The sequence below is a fragment of the Lutra lutra genome, chromosome 13, assembly GCF_902655055.1.
Source record: "Lutra lutra chromosome 13, mLutLut1.2, whole genome shotgun sequence".
In the NCBI taxonomy this organism is placed as follows: Eukaryota; Metazoa; Chordata; class Mammalia; order Carnivora; family Mustelidae; genus Lutra; species Lutra lutra.
Window position 1 is genome coordinate 75,541,870 of NC_062290.1, and position 19,702 is coordinate 75,561,571.

General features: G+C 52.6%; 1 protein-coding gene across 7 annotated transcripts in view; it reads left to right on the plus strand.

The window, feature by feature from the left end:
- Nucleotides 1–19,702, plus strand: part of RGS3 (regulator of G protein signaling 3) — a 119,166-nt gene that overhangs the window by 77,667 nt on the left and 21,797 nt on the right. The window contains exon 1 of one of the 7 annotated variants that reach the window (XM_047699400.1): nucleotides 9,243–9,341. The exons of 5 other annotated variants lie outside the window; for them this stretch is intronic. The gene's annotated coding sequence lies outside the window, so the exon portion shown is untranslated. Of the gene's footprint in view, nucleotides 1–9,242; nucleotides 9,342–9,381; nucleotides 9,539–19,702 lie in introns of those variants that run through there. One more of the 7 variants, XM_047699399.1, reaches the window with a different exon arrangement.

The window sequence follows — 19,702 nt, forward strand, 5'->3', positions numbered from 1 at the left end:
GGTACTCAGTCATGGTAGCTGTCATACACACAGACTTGACTTTCTGAACCCCTCTCCTTGGGGCTTCTACCAATAGAGGCATGACAGGTGTTCTTTTGTTTTTTAAAGGCAGTTGACTTCTGTCGTGTTGTCACAAAAGCGATTCGTGTTTATTATGATGAAAACATTTAATACAGTTGAAGCAGAAGAAGTAAATGAAGTTTACTTTTAATCCCAATACCCAGAGACAATCACTGTTAACATTTTGGGGTGTATCCTGTCAGGCATTTTTTTATACACATGAGTATCTACTTTGCAAATTGGGGTTACTGGTGCACACAACTTTCTAACTTGTTTTTTTTTCCATTCAGCAATGTGTGGTGTATCCATATTTCCATGTCAATAAATATTCTTCTACAGCATCATTTTTAGCACTTGGGGAGTATTTCATTGTGTTTATCTAAATGATCTCCAATAGTTCAACATGTAGTTTGTTTCCAATTCTTCTTTTTTTTTTTTTTTTAAGATTTATTTATTTGAGAAAGAGCGAGCATGAATGGGAGGAGAGGCAGAGGGAGAGGGAGAGAAAATCTCAAGCAGACTCCCCGATGAGCAGGGAGCCCAAAAGAGGCTTGACCTCATGACCCATGAGATCATGACCTGAGCTAAAACCAAGAGCCTGGAGCCCAACTGACTGAGCCACCCAACCACCCCTCCAACTTTTCATTGTTACAAAATCCTGAGATAAAAATACTTATAGGCATATCTTGGTATCCCCCAGCATCATCCAGTATACATGTTCGACCCTCCACAAATATTTGTTGAATGAATTTTATCAGAATAAATTCCAGGTAGTAGAATTCCGAGCCAGAAGGTATATATTTGTAAAAAGCTTCTTGATACCTATTTCTAAATGACTCCCTGGAATGGCTGTATGGACTTATGAACTGTACTTTAAAGATTTTATTTATTTACTTTATTTGGTGAGGGGGGTGGAGAGTGAGAGAGAGTGCAGGAGCAGAGGGGAGGGGCAAAGGGAGAGGGAGAGAACCTGAAGCAGACTCTGGGCTGAGAGTGGAGCCCAATGAGAGGCTCGATCTCAAGACCCTGAGGTCATGACCCGAGCCAAAACCAAGAGTTGGACACCTAAGTGACTGAGCCATTCAGGCGCCCCAGGACTTTCCCTTTTTAACACAGAAAGTCCTGCTTGTTGAGAAACCCCTTTTGTCCCAAGCAAACTGAGAGTCTAGGTGAGAGAATGCCCATTTCCCCGCACCCTCCCAACACTGCATTGTTGCTCTTCGATGGGGGTTAACGCCTTTGATTTCTAGAGATGTTGAATATTTGTTTATATGCCTTTAGTCACTTGTGTTGCCTCTTTTGTGAGTCCTTTCACACATTTAAAAAATTGGGCTGCTTACAGTTTATTAGCTGACAAGAGCTCTCTATATAATAAAGATATTCGTGTTTATTTTTTATTATTCTTTAAAACTGTTGTTGTTTCCAATTGATAGGTAGTCAGTCATGTCTATAAATTGTTTTGGTACATCTTTTTATTTTTTTTTTTTAGATTTTATTTATTTATTTGACAGAGTAAGAGACAGCGAGAGAGGGAACATACACAGGGGGAATGGGGGAGGGAGAAGCAGGCTTCCCACTGAGCAGGAACCCCGACTCAGGACTCGATCCTAGGGCCCTGGCTGGGATCATGACCCAAGCCGAAGGCAGATGCCCAATGACTGAGCCACCCAGGTGCCCCTAAGTAGCCGCTTTTTGAGATATTATTTATATGTCATAGAATTCATTCATTCATTGTGTTTTTTTGGTGTATCCCCCAGAGTTTTGCAACAATCACCACAATCAATATTAGAATCTCCAGAAGAAAGCAGACCCTGCAGCTGTCAGCCCCCACCTCCTCCAACCCAAGGCAACCACTGAGACACTTTCTTGTCTGTATAGACTTGCCTCTTCTGGACAGTTCATATAAGTGGAATCCTGTAATATTTGGGGTTTGGTGGCCGGCTTCTTTCACTTTGTGTCATTTTTCCAGGGTTCATCCATAGGGTAGCACGTGACCGTGCTTCGTTTCTCTGTACGGCTGTCTGATATTTCATGGACGGGTGGATCCATGGCTATGCTGCATTTCATTTACCCGGTCATCCATCAATGAACGTTTGAGTTGTTTCTGCCTTGCAGCTACTGTGGATAAGGCTGCTGTAAATACTTGTGTGCAGGTTTTTGTGCAGACATATGTATCCACTTCTCAGCAATATGTGCCTCCCCCGGGTCAAATGGCAACGTTCTGTGTAACTTTTGGAGGACCCGCTAGACTGTTTTCCAGAGGGGCTGTATGATTTCTCCTCCCCACCATCAGTGTATGAGGGTTCTACTTTCTATCGGATAACACTTGTTATTTTCCCATTTTTAAAAACAATAGCCATCCTCGTGGGTCTGATGTCGTATCTTGCTGTGGTTTTGAATTGCATTTTTCTGATGACTAATATAGCTATAAATTTTTAATTTTTTTTGCCTTTGGGGTTGTGGTATTCACCACAGGATTATATAATATTCACCCCCCCCACCTTGAACTGTATGGTTTATTTTTGTAGTTTTACCCCAATCCTCATTAACTGTCTATTCCTACAGCAGGTTGAGACTTAATAATTTTAGCTTTATGGTAAGTGGCCGTAGTCATCCCAAGGCTGCCCTCCCAGTATTCCGCAAAATTTCCTCTGGAATGCTGTACCCTCATTCTAGTCTGCCGGGGTTTTACCCTTACCTTTTCCATAGACATATTTCCATATTGGGCATGACACCAGATCTAGAATAGTTTGTCCTCACCTCTTACTACCCACAATGAGTGTGTCAGCTGACCCATACTTCTCTTTGCTTTCCTCTGCACCTCCCAGGGATAGTTGAAATCATCTGGAATTTTAGTTTCTGATTATTATCATTTTTAGACTATCCGTCCTGTTTTAAGTGTCATTTATTTAAGTTGCATTCAGCTCCTCAATTATGTTATCAGTAGTTCAGTGTATGTATGTTTCCGGATTCATTGCTCACCCGTCTCTTGGATACCACACCATCTCGTTCTTGACTCCTTGGCTTGGACTCATTCTTTTTTTTCTGGAGAGCTCTCTTGAGTAATTTTTCCATAAAGTGTCTATGGGTGGCATAATTTCTTAACCTTTCAAAGTCTGAAAATATTTGCCGTCATGTTTGAGTCATCATTTTCTGACGTCGAGAATTCTAGGCTAGCAATCCTTCTTCTCCAGATACTTGAGGGAGATGCTCTGTCATCCCAGCATTTATGCTGTAAGAAGCACAGTCCTCAGTTGATTCTCTAAAGTTTCTTTATGGAAACAAGCAGCATTTCTCTTTCTAGTCTTTGGACCTTGGAAATGTTACCAGATCATTACTGAGCTCTTTGTTCTCTATGGGTAGTTTTTCCTGGTACCAAGCCGGCAAGCTCTTTCAGCTTATGCTGGCTCCGGCAAGCAGGTGAATGGTGGTGTCCATTCTCGAAGGCAGAAACAGTAAAGAGGGACCAGTTTGGGTGACAGGGTCAAGAATCCCACTGCAGTATAGGTATTGTGATGGGAGGACTAGTTAGTGGTTTCTCATGGCAACAAGAACATTTAGACCAGGGCATCTTAAACCACCCATGGTGAAGGGCCTTATGCTTTTATAAAACTCACACTGCATGATATTTCCCCTGCTGGTTTGCTAACGCTCAAACCGGCCTTGTATCCAATCCATATTCAGTAAGACCAGTACACCAGTCTTGGGCTTGTGTACCACGTCAATGTCAAGTGGCTACAAACATTTCTAAACACTTGATTTTGCTGCTCATCCAACAAGAAGTTCGTGGATCAGTACGATTCTGCAGACCACACTGAGTAACACTGACCTTGTCAAACCCTGGCGTCCATTTTAGAAACAAGGAAGCTGAGACCCAGAGAAGAGACTGGCCTTGCCCTAGATCTCACAGACGACCGCAGCAAAATCAGCATCTCAGTCTGGTCTTTCCTCCGCTGACCCTCTCTTGTGGTGGCCTGGGCCCAAGTCCAGCAGGCCAAGCAGCAAGTAGACTCAGGAGGCCCTGTATCTAGCAGCCAAGGTTACGGAGCTGGCCTCCATGTATCTGAGTTGGTGGGTCTGTGCTGAAAGCTGGCCAAGAACTTGGGAAGTCAGGACCCAGCCTGACCCTGAAGCTGGCGTAAGCATAGTGGGGTTGGGGATTGCTCCCGAAGCCTGAAACACTAGGCCAGCATGTGGACAGTTGGACTGCAGCTGGGAAGGGAGACGGTCTCAGCCCTTGGCCCCCCTGTACCTCGGTAGCCGCCTGAGGTCAGATTGATGTCACTGAGGTGGCAGCGGTGTGTGCCCAGGTTGTGGGCAGAAGTCAGCCAGGGGCAGTTCACAGGGACAGCTCTGCAGGTGAACATTTGATGTTCTGGATTTCACTGCCCATGGGCTTTTCCTCATTGTGGTTGGGAGATCTAGTTCCCGGGAGCAGACTGGGACTCGGCCTCGCTGCCTGAAGTTGCTGAGGAGGGAATCGCTTCTTGGCTCTTTGGCTAAGATTAAGTATCGTATCTGAAGTTGCTGAAGAAGGGGAAGATGCAAGAGGACAAGTACTTAGGGAGCAGGAGTGGGGGGCAGAGCATCCAGGGGAAGAGCATAGGCTGTGGGGCCATTTTACAGATGAGGCAACTGAGACTCAGAGACATTAAAATGACTTGCCCAAGGTAACTCACACTCTGAGTTATTTTTTTTTTTATTTTTTTTATTCCAAAGCCTGTGCTCTTTCTAAATTCCACTGACTGAATTCCACAGAATTCCTCTAGTGAGAGAGCCTGGAAGGGCCTGGGACTGGCCAATGAAAGCAAGGGAGCAGGGCTGGACCCACTGGATACCCCTCTCTGGCCTCGTTTTAGGGATGAAAGAGAGACCAGTAAGGGGGAAGGGACACCAGAGCCTCCCATGGACTGGAACTTGAGGATACCTGCTGTGTCCTGTCCCACCTCACCACCTGTAGACCGTGCCCCAAGAACAAGGCTAGTGCCACCAGGAAGAGCCAGGTACATGCCTTAGCAAGCAGTGGGGGAACAGGTCCCCTACCCTGGCATTAGGATGATGGAAGCCAGAACACGGCAGGACAGCCCCTGCCTGCGGTGTCCATGCCAAGGTCAGATCTCGGGAGTGGGCTACTTCCACGTCTTCCTGTGTCCATAGCTGTGTCCACAGCTCTGAGCACAGGCTCCAGCACATGTAGCGATTCAGTGTTTATTGAAGTAACAAATAAATCTGTCTTGACTGACTCTTCTGTGGGGAGGCCCTTCCTGAATGGAGTTTGCAGACCTCTAAACCAGGGATGTGAGACCCAGTGAGTAAAGACCCAGAAATTCCTAAGTGTCTTAGCAGATTTAAAGCTTGGGCTGGGGTGGGTATGTGCAGATCATTCTAGTCTCCTAAACCCAGGCTCATCATACTCTTCTATAGAAGGTTGGAGCAGGGGCTGGGCTTTGGAGAAGGTCGGGAGAAGCATCCCTGGGCTCAGGCTTTCACTGCCCTGCCACCCAAGCATAGACCTGGCTCTTTCATCCTCCAGGGAGAATGTTCCAGGGAGAAGGAAAGCCCGAGCAGCTGCTGGTGGGGACTGCGGTGGTCTCAGCCTGTCACATGCTCTGGGATTCCTGAGACCACGCCTCTCCCTGGCTTGTGCCCAGTTTCTGCCCTAGCAGCATCACCCTCCTCCCCAACCTGGGACAAAATCCCAGTGGACTTGGGATCAGAAGGCAGGATGGGGAAACTTACTAAGTATTAGCCTTTGGCAAGTACCCCCCCTTTCCTTGAGGGCATTGCCAGCATGTGGCCTTCCTCAGGTAGAGTGTGCAGGAAGAAGGATGGTGAGTGGGTTCCTGTGTGTGCGGGGCTCGTGATGGGGGCTTGGGGGCACGGGGGTGGGCAGTAAGGGAGAGTGATGGATACGTTGCCATGGAATGGTGTGTCCAGTTGCCTGGGCTAGCTCCTGCTGCTGCCAATCTCCCTACAGGCCTCTCTGGAGCCTTGGGCTCTGGCTGGGGGTGCTGCCCCCAGAAATGGGAGTTGTGTACAGACTGGTTCCCTGCTGACCCTCGCTGGTCCCAGTCCTGGGAGCCGCTGCTGGCTGCCTGTGTGACTGGACCACAGAGCCAGACAGCTTCCCAGGCTGGCAGGCAGCGGGGGTGGGGGTGGGGGGCGGGGCGCATCTAATACACAGGCTGCCCTGTGCAGTGGTGCAGGGCACAGTGGAGAGTGGACTGGCCTTGACCCATAGCTCTGCCCTCACTAGTACGTGACCTTGACAATGTTTCATCATCTTTCTGCCTCTGTTTACTCATTTGTAAAGTGGGGACATTAGACATCATATCTGATGGGGCTGTGAAGGTTTCATGAGTCAATGATTGGGAAGTGCTTTGACCAGTGCTGGGACATAGGAAGTGTCAAATAAGTGTGTGTCGAGTGAATTAGGTAGATTGGTAAATGCGGCCCGGGTCTTGAGTGCCCAGTGCCGATCCCTGTGGCTGGTGGGCCATCTAGATCTCACTGTCCTCTGATCCCAGCTCCCTCTTGCTGAACAGTGTTATCATTTATGTAGGTCCGAGGAGCACTGGGGTGTAGTGGAAGGAGCGCTAGACTGGGAGTGAGCAAATCCTGGGTCCCAGCCCTGCCACTCAGTTGCTCTGTGTCCTTGGGAAAGTCACTTTCTCTCTCTGGGCCTCAGATTCACTGTCTATATATGGGAGACAGCAGTGAGAGATCTCCAGGGGCCCTTTTGGCTTAGATAGCCTGAGTGTCCGCGACTCCACCTCCTGCCCCAGTACAGTGGGAGACCCACCTGCGTTGCTGATTTGCGTCTGGAGCTATGGAGAGGCAGAGGGCAGTGGCTGTGTGGGCTCCCCCAGGCACGAAGTGTTCTCCTGACCTGGCCTGGCAGGCTCCTGGGCCTCAGGGCGCTGAACTGCTGGGCCCTTTTGCTCTTTATCCTTGTGCTCCAGAGCAATGATGAATGCATTCTGGATCTGTTCTGGACCCCGCCCCACAGACTGGCAGAGCTGCTCTGCCCATCGTGGCACAGTGTCTAATTACAGACTCGCTATTCTGGCTGTGTGGCTGATGTCTGTCTCCCTCAGGAACTTTGTGAGTACAGGGCCCAGGTCTGTCCATTCTCTACTACATCCCGAGGGCCCAGCACAGAGCCTGGCATGTAGTTGACACTCTAGAACCATTTGTTGATGGAGAGGTGAAGACCCAGCTGAAACTTAGGGCTTCTTCTCATGTCAAGAAACCCTCCATTCAGGCTCTCCACCCTAAGCAATCTTATCCCAAGCAGCAGAAATTCCATCCCAGGAACCAGTCAGCTCTACTAGAAAATGGTCAGCCCCATTAGAACTGGACTGTCTTCAGACTCATCTTCTTAGTTGTTTGTTTGTTTTTTTTTAAGATTTTATTTATTTATTTGTCAGAGAGATAGAGAGAGTACAGGCAGGCAGAGTGGCAGGCAGAGGCAGAGGGAGAAGCAGGCTCCCTGCAGAGCAAGGAGCCCAATGTGGGACTCAATCCCAGAACTCTGAGATCATGACCTGTGCTGAAGGCAGCTGCTTAACCGACTGAGCCACCCAGGCGCCCCAGCATCTTCTTAGTTTCCCAGGATAATACGGACCCTGCTTCCCAAGAGCCTGCAGGATGACAGTCAGGGGCAGGGAGATGGGCAGCAAGAGACATTCAGAGACAGTGAGACTGACACAGGGAGACTAAGATGTGGAGGAAAGCACTTCAGCCCAGGGTGGGGTAAGGTGGGAAAGGGGCACAGGGGCTCCTTTTGCCCATCACTTCCCCCGTGTGACATCCCGGGGTGCCCACTGCTCCAGTAGTAAGCAGTTTTGGGCTGGAGCTGCCGTTGGATGGGCACCCCAGCTTGGGCCCAAGGCACAACCGAGGCTGCCTTTGTTGATCAGACAACAAACTGCAGCAGCCATGGCCACAACGTCAGACAGCTTGGCGCTGGCAAAGCAGCCTCTGGGGCCGGGGAGAGGCTATGCTGGAGTGAGGAGTGGCCACCCTGCTGTTGGTCCAACTGGTCTTCAGTCCTGGCTTCACAGCCAGCTAGCTGTGTGACACGACCATTCTGTACCTGAGATTCTCCACTTGTGAATAGGGCAGTCAGAGCCCCTGCCTCACAAGGTGCTGGTGGGGATACAGTGAATTTACGAAGGGCAGATTCTGGGAATAATGCCTGGCATGGGATCCCTGAACAAGAGTTGTCAGCCCCATTTTACAGATGAGGAAACCCGGGCTCAGAGGTAGGCAGGGACTTGATCAGGAGTGCCCAGCCACCCAGTGCTGGAGCTGGAACTGGAACTGGGGGCTCTTGCCTCCGAGTCCAGGGCTCTTTCTTCTGCCCCCTCCACTGTCCCTCGGTAGGGATGTCTCTTTCACTTACGGCCCTAACCCTTGAGCTGTTGTATTGTGCTCCTCCCAGCCATCATATTGTGGGGGAGGAAGCCCCGCGCTCTCTGCCTATCTGATTCCCAAGAGTTTGACACACACAAGTGCTAAGCTCCGGCAACACTGGATGGTGCTGCTGTGCTGCTCCCCCATCCCCAGGCGACGACATTCTCAGTCAGCAGCTCCTGGGCTGCAGGACCCTGGGTTAAATAGCAGGGATGTGAGCAGCATGGGGGTGGGGGTGTGACGGGAAGCCCAGGCGGGTGATTGGCTCCATCCTGCCCCGAGCAGGAGCCAGTGGCTTTGCACTGCCCCAGCCTGGGTGGGGAGCCCTCAGCATGCCTATGGGGTGCACAGCTCAGGGATCCCAGCGCCAGGGGCTGCCACCGTCAGCGATGGCTGCCTCTCCCTCCAGAGCGGCTCTTGAGGGGCCAGGCCAGCCCCGGGGACCGGGCACGGGGGAGCCAGGACCTGTGCATGCATGCGTGTGAGTGTGAGCATGTAACAGAGCAGTGGGGGCTCCTTGCCGGCGGAAGGACTGAGGACTGGCTGCTGGAGAACGGGGACGCTTCCTGAGACATCGCACTCTCCTCCTCCTCCGATGAAAGTGACTTGGGGAATCAGGGTTTTCTTTGATGGAAGAAAGAAATCCAGAGCAGCAGCGTGGTGGCCGGCTGGACAGGGTGTGTATTTGGAAAGGAGGAAGAGGAGGAGGAGGAAGAGGAGGAGGGCAAAAAGGAGGAGGAGGAGGAAGAGGAGGAGGGGCGAGTGATGCAAGGGTTTTGAAAACGCTACCTAGATGTGGGAGGTGGAACCTGGTCATTTGGTTCTGCTTTTCCCAGCAGGTATCGCTCCCCTGGGGAACTTGGGTAAGTCCATAAATAGCTCTGCTGACACAAAGAAGCTCTGTCTGGGGACGGTGGCCGCTTGACACGGGCGGCCAGGAGCTGCCACAGCCACGGCCACCCGCCCGCCTGCGGGAGGAGCCCGGTGGAGACCGGGCTGGCGGGCTGGCTGGCGGGAGCGGCAGCCAGGAGTCTCCTGGGTCCCTGCTGGAGTGTGCTGGGTAGGTGCCTTGGTGACGGGGTGGGTGTGTGGTAGGTGTGGGGGGGGTCTTGTCCAGGCCACCCCATGCCCCTGTTCCTATTGTTTCTTCCCCAGGGCAGCCATTGATAGGCACACTGCAACTAAATCTTGTGTGTTACGCTGAGATAGCTGTTGTGTGTGTATCTGTCTGTCCGTTGGTCTTTCTCAGGGTGGGGACCCACAGGGCCAGGGGCACGCTACCGCCGTGTGCTGCTCTCCACTTCTAGGCTGGTCAGCTGGTTTCTCTTTCTGGGAGAAAGGAATGTTTAGTGACCACGAGTTGGGACATTGCATGGGGAAGGCGCGCTCAGCCAGCCGTGCTAGCGATCATGTCAGCGATGCTGACTCTACTCCAGACACCAGGGGCGGCTGCTCTCTCGCCTAGTTCCGGGTCAGGCAAGGAGGTGGTCTGGGGTGGGGGTGGGGTGGGGGGTGGGGAGGCAGGTCTTAGCCAGCAGGGGTGGGGGAGGGCAGGGGGAGTGTTTGCCTCTGATTCCAGAGACTTCTGCTGAAATGTCCACAGGAAGCACAGGCAGGAGTGCTCTGCCCCCTGAGCCCTTTGAGGAGCGTCCTGCACCTGCTCCCTTGGCTCCAGATGAGAACTGTAGGGAGGGGGGGTGAATGTTAGGGACTTGCTCACCCCACAGAGCTAACCACAGTGAGGGCATAGAAGCCAATTCTTTTTTCGACTTGGAAGCCCCACATTTCTACTCTTATCCTAAGCTGTCTGGGAAGACCCTTGGCGCCCTGGGACATTTGTGTCGTGGAAGAGCCATGGTCCAGGTTGGGAAGGGCTGTGTCCACACAGCAGGTGTTTGGCCAGGACCAGAATGGAGGACTTATGCTTCCTGGAGCAGCGAGGACAGGGTACATGGGTGCCATTACCTTACCTGAGTCTCATAGTTCAACTCTGAATCTGGCACTCCTGGCTTGAGATGCCTAGTGGAGCCCAGAGCCACCAGGCCCCTCACTGAAAACTTTGCACACCCTGCTGCTCTCAGGCCCATGGCTGGGGGCTACTGTCAGGCTCCTCTGTCCAGGTGGCTGAAGTGGGTGTATCTCTCAGAAGGAAGGAGCTGCAGTGCCTGCGGATCCCAGCCAGGGCCCTGAGGCCATAGTCAGAGTTTCCACCAGGGCCCCTTGAGTCCTCCGTGGCCAGCCAAGGGCACCTCCCTTCTTCCCCAGCCCTAGCATGTTGCATGGCTTAGCCCAGGGCGGGCCCTTCAGGGAGCCAAGTTCCACCACAGGGCTTGCAAAGGCCCAGCCTGGCATCTAAAACAGCCAGGGGGATGGTGAAGATGGAGGTGGCTGAGGCGAGGGACCCTCCCCACCCCACCCCACCGTTGGGAAGTCTCCAGGGCCTTGAACCATCCAACATCCTTGATGGGACTGCTGATTCTAGTATTTGGTATCAGGGCAACTACCCCCTCACCCCACCCCCAGCTTGCTTGCCTTTGCACATGTTCCCACTGCCCAGAAAACCCATTTCTTCTCTTCAGGTCTTAATGCTGGAGAGCCCAAACTTCTACAGCTAGAGCAAATACGGCCATGGGGACCTGTCTGTCCTCTGGTGGTGGCACCCGGGTGGTTCCTTGATGTCTTATTTACATGGGATCTGGGCCTTATTCATCTCTGGGTCTCCAGGGTCTAGCCTGGGACCCAGGCCGTGGTGGGAAAGGGCCAGGATGGGCTTTCCTTAAGGATAAACCCTGATGTCCCAGTCAGCTCTTTCTGTCTGTCTCCTAGCTCTGTGCGGCAGACAGTGGTCTCTACCAAAGAGGAGTCTCTTTGGAGGAGCCCTAGTTTCTGCGTGGGGCCGAGAGGCTATTTTGCTCCCATAGGGCCAAGTGTTTGAGGGGGGGATTTGACAGGAGGTGAAACAAGGAGAAAGTTAGCTTCAGCCTGTCTGAAGTCATAGGGGAGCCTACTCAGGGGTCATGCTGGGCTGGGTGGTGTTCACACCAACATCGAGATGGAAGGGGCAACTCTGGCTGCTTTGAATGCAATGTTCATGGTCCTTTGCACGGACTACAGTGGCTTGGAACCCATCTTGGGCCCCCTTGAGATGCTGCCAACCATGGAGGAGGATCCAGGGTTTTGTGTAGGGCTGGGTCTCAGCCACTGGGCTGCCTGGCTTTCTCAGAAGGGGCACAGTTGAGGAGGGAGTACCTTTGCCCAGCTGGGCTCCTGGAGGTCCTCAGAGCTTCTTCCCATTTACTAACTCAAGGGCCTGGAGAGGGCTGAGTCCATTTGCCTTCTGGACAGATAGGGGACTAAGGCCAGAGAGGAAGGACTTGCCTGAGGGAACATTCAACTCAGCAGCCAAGTGGGGATGAGAACCCAGGTCTCCAATTTTCCATCCCAAAGTCCTCTCTATCACCCCAACTAGATGACTCAAAGCACTTAGCTTTCATCTTGATGTTCCCTCTTTTTTGTGCTCCCCAGTGACACATTACTTTCTAGAACCCCCTGGCTTGCCAGCTAGAGCCTGGCTCTCCTCTGAAAATCTGTAGGGAAAGCCCTTGCTTGGTCAACGGGCCAGAGACTGAGACCCATTCTAGCTCCCACTCACTGGCTGATCTCAGGCAAACATGTCCCCCACCCCCACACCGTGGCTCAGTTTCCTGTTTGGAGCAACTGGGAACTGGACCAGGTCCCTTGTAGGGATCCAGTTCTTTGGTTCTCTGTGGACTCTTCTCTTCCTGGGTTCTGTGAGTCACCGGTCAGGGCAAGGGTCTGGCGGAACAGGGAGGCAGCCCCTAACCTGTTACTCGGGCATTTTTGGTCAGAGGCTTTCTCCGGTAAGCTGGAGCCCCGGCCAGGGCTGGGAGCTTTGTTGTTCGCAGAGCCAGGCTGTTTCCAAGATGTCATTGCCCAGGGAAAACCGTCATTCCTCCCAGGGATAAACAAGGCTGCTTATGGCTCAGCCCGCTAAGCCCAGAGAGGCTGGAGCCACTCACAGCAGGCCAGCCAGGCTCAGCCCCAGGGAGCTGCCACCTTCCCCTGCACAGCCAGCTGCGCCCAGGCATCTGGGGTGGGGGTGGGGGTGGGGCGGGATTGGGGACAGGGGTGCTGAGTGTATGACCCGCTGGGGAGATCAGAGTCTTCAGGCACAGAGGAGAGGTTGGGGCGGTGCGGGGGGGGGGATGTTGTCCCAGGATTCCTTCTTGCTCTGGCAGTGGGCCTCTGTCATCACTCCAGATGTATGGATAGCTGCCAGGTGTGCTCTCTGTTCCAGGTGGCCTGGGGCTTGTCCCCTTTCCCTGCCTGCCATGGGCCAGCCTGCGCGCACCTGGCACCATGACATCAGGCCGCTGCCGGAGAACTGTCAGTGGCTCCCAACTTAGAAAGGCAGGGGGTGTAGTAAGTTCCTTGGAACCGGGCATGCTTTTCCCCATGTAGCCAGGCTTTCTATGGTGTCCTCCGTTACCTCTTGGTAGGGTTAGCCTCAGGCTACTAGCAGGACCCAGGCATTCGGGGCAAGGTGGCAGAGGGTGGGGGGAGAGAAGAAGCTGGGCAGGGTTTCTGGGAGCCAAGTGGCTGGCCATAACCTTGGACAAAGGCTAGGGGCCGCCAGTGGGAGGACCATGGAATGGGAGGGGGTGTGGCCCTGCAGCTCCTTCGGTCGGGGTCACAAGCGATGCCCATCCTGGACACGGAAAGCTTCACTGCTCAGACCTTGATTGACGGAGTTCCCAGCTGATCTCAATAGCGGCTCTGAACTTGCCCTCTCTACCTCCCTCCCTTCCTTCCAAAGACGTTAAATACCAGCTGTGTACCACGCACTGGCCGAGGACTGGAGGTGTAGGCATAAAGGGCCTGGGGCTAAAGATGGGCACGTGATGAATGGTAACAGCACAGCTCTGATGGGGAGACTCAGGGAGGGGGAACCCTGTGGAAGCTTCTAACCCAGCCTTGGAGCCTCAGCAGAGCTTCCTGCAGGAGGTGAGGTGGAGTCTGGATGCATGGGTGCTTAGCCGTGGAAGGAGCAGGTCTCTATCCCCGTCTGCCCACACTTCCATAGCATAGACGTGATTCCTGCCCCACCGGAGAAATCACCTGTGTGTGTCCAGGCGCTGTTCTAATCCCAGGGGAGGCTTCCTAGTGTGTGTTGTGTAGGGGTGTGGGCTCTGGACTGGAGCTTGACAGCTGGGCGCCCTTGGGCAAAACACTGACGCTCGGGGCGCCTGGGTGGCTCAGTGGTTAAAGCCTCTGCCTTTGGCTCAGGTCATGATCCCAGGGTCCTGGGATCGAGCCTCACGTCGGGCTCTCTGCTCAGCAGGTAGCCTGCCTCCTCCTCCTCTCTCTCTCTCTCTGCCTGCCTCTCTGCCTACTTGTGATCTGTCAAATAAATAAAAATCTTAAAAAAAAAAAACAAAAAAAACACTGACGCTCCCCTTGCCTCCATCTCTTCAGGCAGCGGGCCCGGCCTCATTGGGTTAAAGGAGAGGATGTGTGTGCATGAGGGCTTCCTGGGCACTGAGGCTGACTCAAGGTAGCCGCTGAGGGCCGCTAGCACCTTACCCCACTGTGGCTGTTATTGAACGAGGTGATCTGGGCGAAGCAAGGCACTTGGCACAGGGTCTGACGTAGAGCTGGCTTTCCAGGAGTGGTGCGGCAGCTTCTTGGCACATGCCTCTGAGATGTGCTCGGAGATGGCGGGGGATGGGGGCTCATGGTGGAAGGAGGGAAGGGGGGGTGGACCCTGAGATGAGGGCTTTTGCTTGTCTTTTAAATAAACTTCAGTTGAAATGCAACATCCTTAGAGAAAGATTAGAACTATCCAGCTGATGAGTTTTCACAAAGTGAACAAACTCTGCAGGTCAAGAAATTGAACATTCTTGGGGTGCCTGGGTATCTCAGTCGGTTAAGCGGCTGCCTTTGGCTCAGGTCATGATCCCAGGTTCCTGGGATCGAGGCCGGCATCAGGCTCTTTTCTCAGCGGGGAACCTGCTTCTCCTTCTGCCTGCTCCTCCCCGCGTGTGCTCTCTCTCTCTCTCAAATAAATAAATAAAATCTTTAAAAAAAAAAGAAAGAAAGAAAGAAATAGAACATTCTAGTACCCCAGAAATACCCCACACTCTCTTTTAGTCACCACCACCCTAAAAGTGACCCCTATCTTGACTTCTCTCATTGATCAGCCTTGCCTGGTTTTGAACTTGGTGTCCCTGGAATCACTGAGCATGTACTCCTTCACGCTGACTTCTCTAGGTCCACAGATAGATGAGGAGAATGGTCAGCATTCCTGTACGAAGCTTTATTTTGTTCGTTCTCACTGTTGTATTTCGCCGTGTGAATATCCTGCAAATTATCCATTCTACCGTGGAACCTTTGGGTTGTTGCCAGTTGGAGGGTATCATGAAGAGCACTGCTGTGAATGGTCCCATAAAAGTCTTTCGATGCACCGTACATACTTTTCTGTTGGGTAAATACGTAAGGTTTACAATTGCTGAGTCATAAAGCAGTATATAATTAGCTTTAGCAGATAGTGTCATATAATCTTCCAAAGTGCGACACCAGTGCACGGTCTGTGAGCTTTGTACGAGAGCCTCTGTTACTCCACATCCTCACCCACGTTATTGGTATTAGATATTACGATAACTAAATGTGGGTTTAATTTGCATTTCCTGGGTGACTGATGAGTTTCAGGACTTTTCCCTGTGTTGATTGGCCACCTCTTAGTGAAACGCCTCTTCAAGCTTCTCCCCTCTCAGCTTTCTCCTGGGTTGTCTGTCTTTTTCTTACTGGTTTGAGGGAGCTTAAAAAATATTCCGCTTGTTTTTTTCACTGTGGGATGTACACATTGTAAATATCTCCTCCCGCTCTGTGTCTTGCCTTTTCATTCTTCTGAGGAGGGTATCCTCTGAAGAAGGCAGGTTCTTAATGCAGCCCAACCTGTCAGTCTTTTTCTCTATGGAGAGTGGCCACTGAATCCTGGTTTTTTGCCTATTACAAAGTTGTGGCTATATTCTTTGTTATCTTTCAGAGGTTCCATTGTTTTAATTTTTTTTTCAAGATTTTATTTATTTATTTGACAGAAATCACAAGTAGGCAGAGAGGCAGGCAGAGAGAGAGGGGGAAGCAGGCTCCCCACTGAGCAGAGAGCCTGACATGGGGCTTGATCCCAGGACCCTGGGATCATGACCTGAGCCGAAGGCAGAGGCTTTAACCCACTGAGCCACCCAGGCGCCCCCAGAAGTTCCATTGTTTTATGTTTCATATTCCGGTCTCAAATCCACTTGAAATAGATTCTTATGTCTGGTGGATGTAGAGGTCAAGACTCATTTTCTCGGGGTCGTTATCCACTTAATTAAAAAAAAAAATCCTTTCTTTCTGTAAGGGGTCATGGGTCATCGTCTTTGTCAGAAATCAACAGTCAATACACGTGTGGTTGATTTGAATTTGGAAGGAAGAGTAGGAGTTTGTCCCATGGACGAGAGAGGGGAGGGTGTTCTCAGTAGGAACAGTGAGCAGAGGTTTCCAGGCGCCTGAGAGTTGAGTGTGTTCGGGAAGCTTCAAACAATTTAGACCAGCTGGAGGGAAGGGAAGAGGAATGGTGTGGTGGGGAGGTCAGCTGGCCGGGGCAGAGCACACAGCATAAGGAGTGGGGACTATCCCAGAGGGAAAGAATGGTTTTCAGGGAGAGAGGAATATAATCAGGTTCTTATGAGGGAGATGAGAGAAAGTCCCATGACAGGAGGAGGCAGGAGGATGGCTTAGGAGCAGACTACAAACCCAGACGACCCCAGCCTCAACATCACCCCCTAGCAGAGAGCTTGTCTGCTTCAGGGAGGCGGTGGTAGATGGATCAGCATGCCTGGGGCATTGGAGGTAACCTTTGGCTGCAGGGTGGTGGCTGAGTCCAGTGGGCAGATAGCCATTCTAGTGTCCTGGGATGGAAGAGCCCCCACCCCCCAGACTTCCAGCACTGCAGGCCCCAACAGAAGAATATTTTAGGAACTGGGGCACACAGACAAAGGTTGGGGCTCCTGGGAGAGGGGGTGCTTTCTGCTTTTCCTGCCCTAAATGTACCCAGAGAGAGACCTGGCCATACCTTGGGCTGGCTGAGACTCAGAGCTGGGCAGACTCCTCCAGAAGATGTGATCTAGAGAGGGGAGTAATTTGGCCCAGGCGAAGGGAGCCAGACTGACCCAGCCTAGGGGAAACTGAGTGCAGGCTCTGCTGCCTCTCCAGCCTCCGGAGCCTTTGGTATGGGCCTCAGTTTCTTCCCCTTGAAATGTACAGATAACAGTGCCCCTGTCTTAGGGCTGTGGTCAGAACGTGCCAAGTGTCATCTCCCAGGGTGGGATGCAGGGAGGGACTGATAATGATGACACTGATGATAGTAATAAGTACGATTACAGGAACTAGAAATGTTTCTTGAGCACCTGCTATGTGCCAGGCCTGCTTTGTGTAGATTCTCTCCCAACAAGGCTGTGGTGTATAGGTACTAGCTACTTACATCACTATTTACAGATGAGAAAATTGAACCTAGAACGTAAGCAGCCTGCCCAGAGATAAAGGGCACCAAGGGAGGAAGTGGCAGAGGCAGGATTTGAACCTAACCCTGTCTCCAGATCTCAGTTCTTCGCCAGCATTCAGCTTCCCTCCACCACCCCTGGCTCTGAAGGCGCTTTCTGTTCCCTGAGCTGTTGCATGGAGTGAAGCTTTCGATTTGGGGCTGGTCCCTGGTACCTGCCGTGAGAGGAAGACAGGTAGTGGAGAGGAGAGGCACCTCAGCGGGCTGAGCACTGCTGTACACCAGGCCCTGCCTCCTGCCCCACTGGGTGGGGGGTGTCACACTAAGTCAGCCACAGGGTTAGGAAGTGAGATGCAACCCCAGGCCCTCCTGATTCCAAATCCTGGTCTCATGACCACTGTGCTATTTGTGCCCTTCCCTGGGGTCCACCTAGCTTGGCAGAGCTTTTCTGATTGATCAGTCTAGCATAGGACATCACAGAGAAGCCACATGCTTCTGGCTCTCCCGCACATGAAGTGGCCCCTGGAGGGAGACAGTCTGGAAAGATCACCAGCTGTAGGGAATCACCACCCCTGCCCCCCACCAGGTGAGTCCGACACCTGCCCCTCAGTGTCCATCAGTTTGGGCTATGAGCAGGGTCCCCTGTGTCTGGGATGGCTCACCGTGCCTCTCGGCACCTGCCGCAGGGGGGTGCTGGGTGGGGTCTTTTTTTTTTTTTTTTTTTAAGATTTTGTTTATTTATTTGACAGAGAGAGATCATAAGCAGGCAGAGAGGCAGGCAGAGAGAGAGGAAGGGGAGCAGGCTTCCTGCTGAGCAGAGAGCCCGATGTGGGGCTCGATCCTAGGACCCTGAGATCATGACCTGAGCCGAAGGCAGCGGCTTAACCCACTGAGCCACCCAGGCACCCCTGGGTGGGGTCTTTTGAAGGAAGGGAGGGACAGGGGTGAGGAAAGGCGGTGAGGGGGCCAGAAAGGAGGCCATGGGGTAGTAGAAAGAGCAGGGCTTTGGAGCTCTGCTGACTGTGGTTTTCATGTGACTCCTCTACTTTCTTGCTCGGTGATCCCTCACGTTGCTGACCCTCTCTGAGTCCCAGTCCCGCTTTCCTTATTTGCCAAATGGGGCCTGTGGTACCGACCATACAGGGCTGCTGGGATTGAGAGAGTGTATGGAGAGCAACTGTCATGGTGCCTGGTGTCTGGGAGACCCTCAGTTCATGATTTCTCTCTTCCTCCCCGCCCCCGCCCCCCGTCATTATCACTGTTTTCTGTTTCCATCATCTCTGGCTCCACCTTCCCTATCTCGACAGCATCACGCAGACACAGCTCTCGGGGTGAAGTCCAAATTCCTGAATGTACCCATGCTTCTGCTTGTGGAACCACCCACACTTCCTGGAATGTTCCATGCTGTCTCTGGCTTTGGCCTGGGTATCCTCTCCCATCCCTGTCCCCATTACCTCCTTCTGTACTTCCATAGCCCCCTGGGGTGGGTGGGGAGTATAGTGGGAGAGTGACATGGGCCCCTCGCCTGCTTCTCTGCCCCATAGACCAGCACCTTCAGGGAAGGGAAGGTGTCTTACCACTGTTTTCCTTGCACGGGTCCTGGCACATGATTGGGGCTCTGTCGGTATTTGCTGAGTAACACTGGGGGTTGGTGGGGGGAATAAGTGAGCCAGGGACACAATCCTGATGAGCCAAACAGGGCCTGCCCAGGGCCCTGAGAGCAGGGCAGGCTGGACATTGGCAGGAGAGCAGAGAGCCCTCTAGCCAGGGCATCCCAGGGAGCATTTAGCTGGGCTCTGGGGGGTGGGGGGTGGGGCGGTGGACTTGAGAGGTGCAGACAATAGGGAAGTGAGACAGTGAGTGGATCAGGCAGAGAAAGGGGGTGCCACGTGGGAAGGGGAATGGTGGCAGAGCCCGCAAGGGGGCTGGTTCTGAGCAGAAAGCCCACAGCTGGGGCAGGAGAGGCCCTGGGACCTGGCGTTCTCCTTCTGATGGAGGCTACAGTCCCTGTGGGGACAGGAAGCAGCTGGGACAGTACTGCTCTCCACTTTCACGCCTTTCAGAAGAGAAGAGAGCTGAGGTATAGAAGGGGTCTTTGGGTTGTGGGGGCTCCCAAACCAGGCTCCCCCACACACATTGAAGCAGTGGTGTCTGGGTCCCGAGAGGAGTGGCTTAGCAAGATGGTGATGGGGATACTTGGTCCTGGAAACTCACACGTTGGGAGCTACTTTTCCTGTCTGGCGAGAAGCTGGGCCTCCAGGGTGATATTAGGGCACCACAGTAAGCTCCAAAGGCCAGGCCCGAGGACACAGCCTTCTGGCTTACCCAGGTGGCAGTGCCAAGAGTAGGGAAGCCTCTAAAAGGGGTCTCCTCACTTCCCATTCCTTAAGGATCCTTCTTCCCTACGTACTGGCTTGGTCCTGACAGTTTCTGAACTGGAAAAGCTACTTCTCTATGCCTCAGTATTGCTTTCAGACCAGGGGTATGGATGGTGTGTTCCCTGCTGTGGGGCATTGCCCTTCCGAGTCCCCGGCAGACCCAGGAGGAGTCGTGGGATCTTTTAGGAATAGAGAATTTTCGGTCTACATCCAAATTCCTCCTTCCTTTCTCGCCTGCAGTTGGGCCTCCATGAATGGGGCACATGAGTGGGTAGCTGCCTCCAGT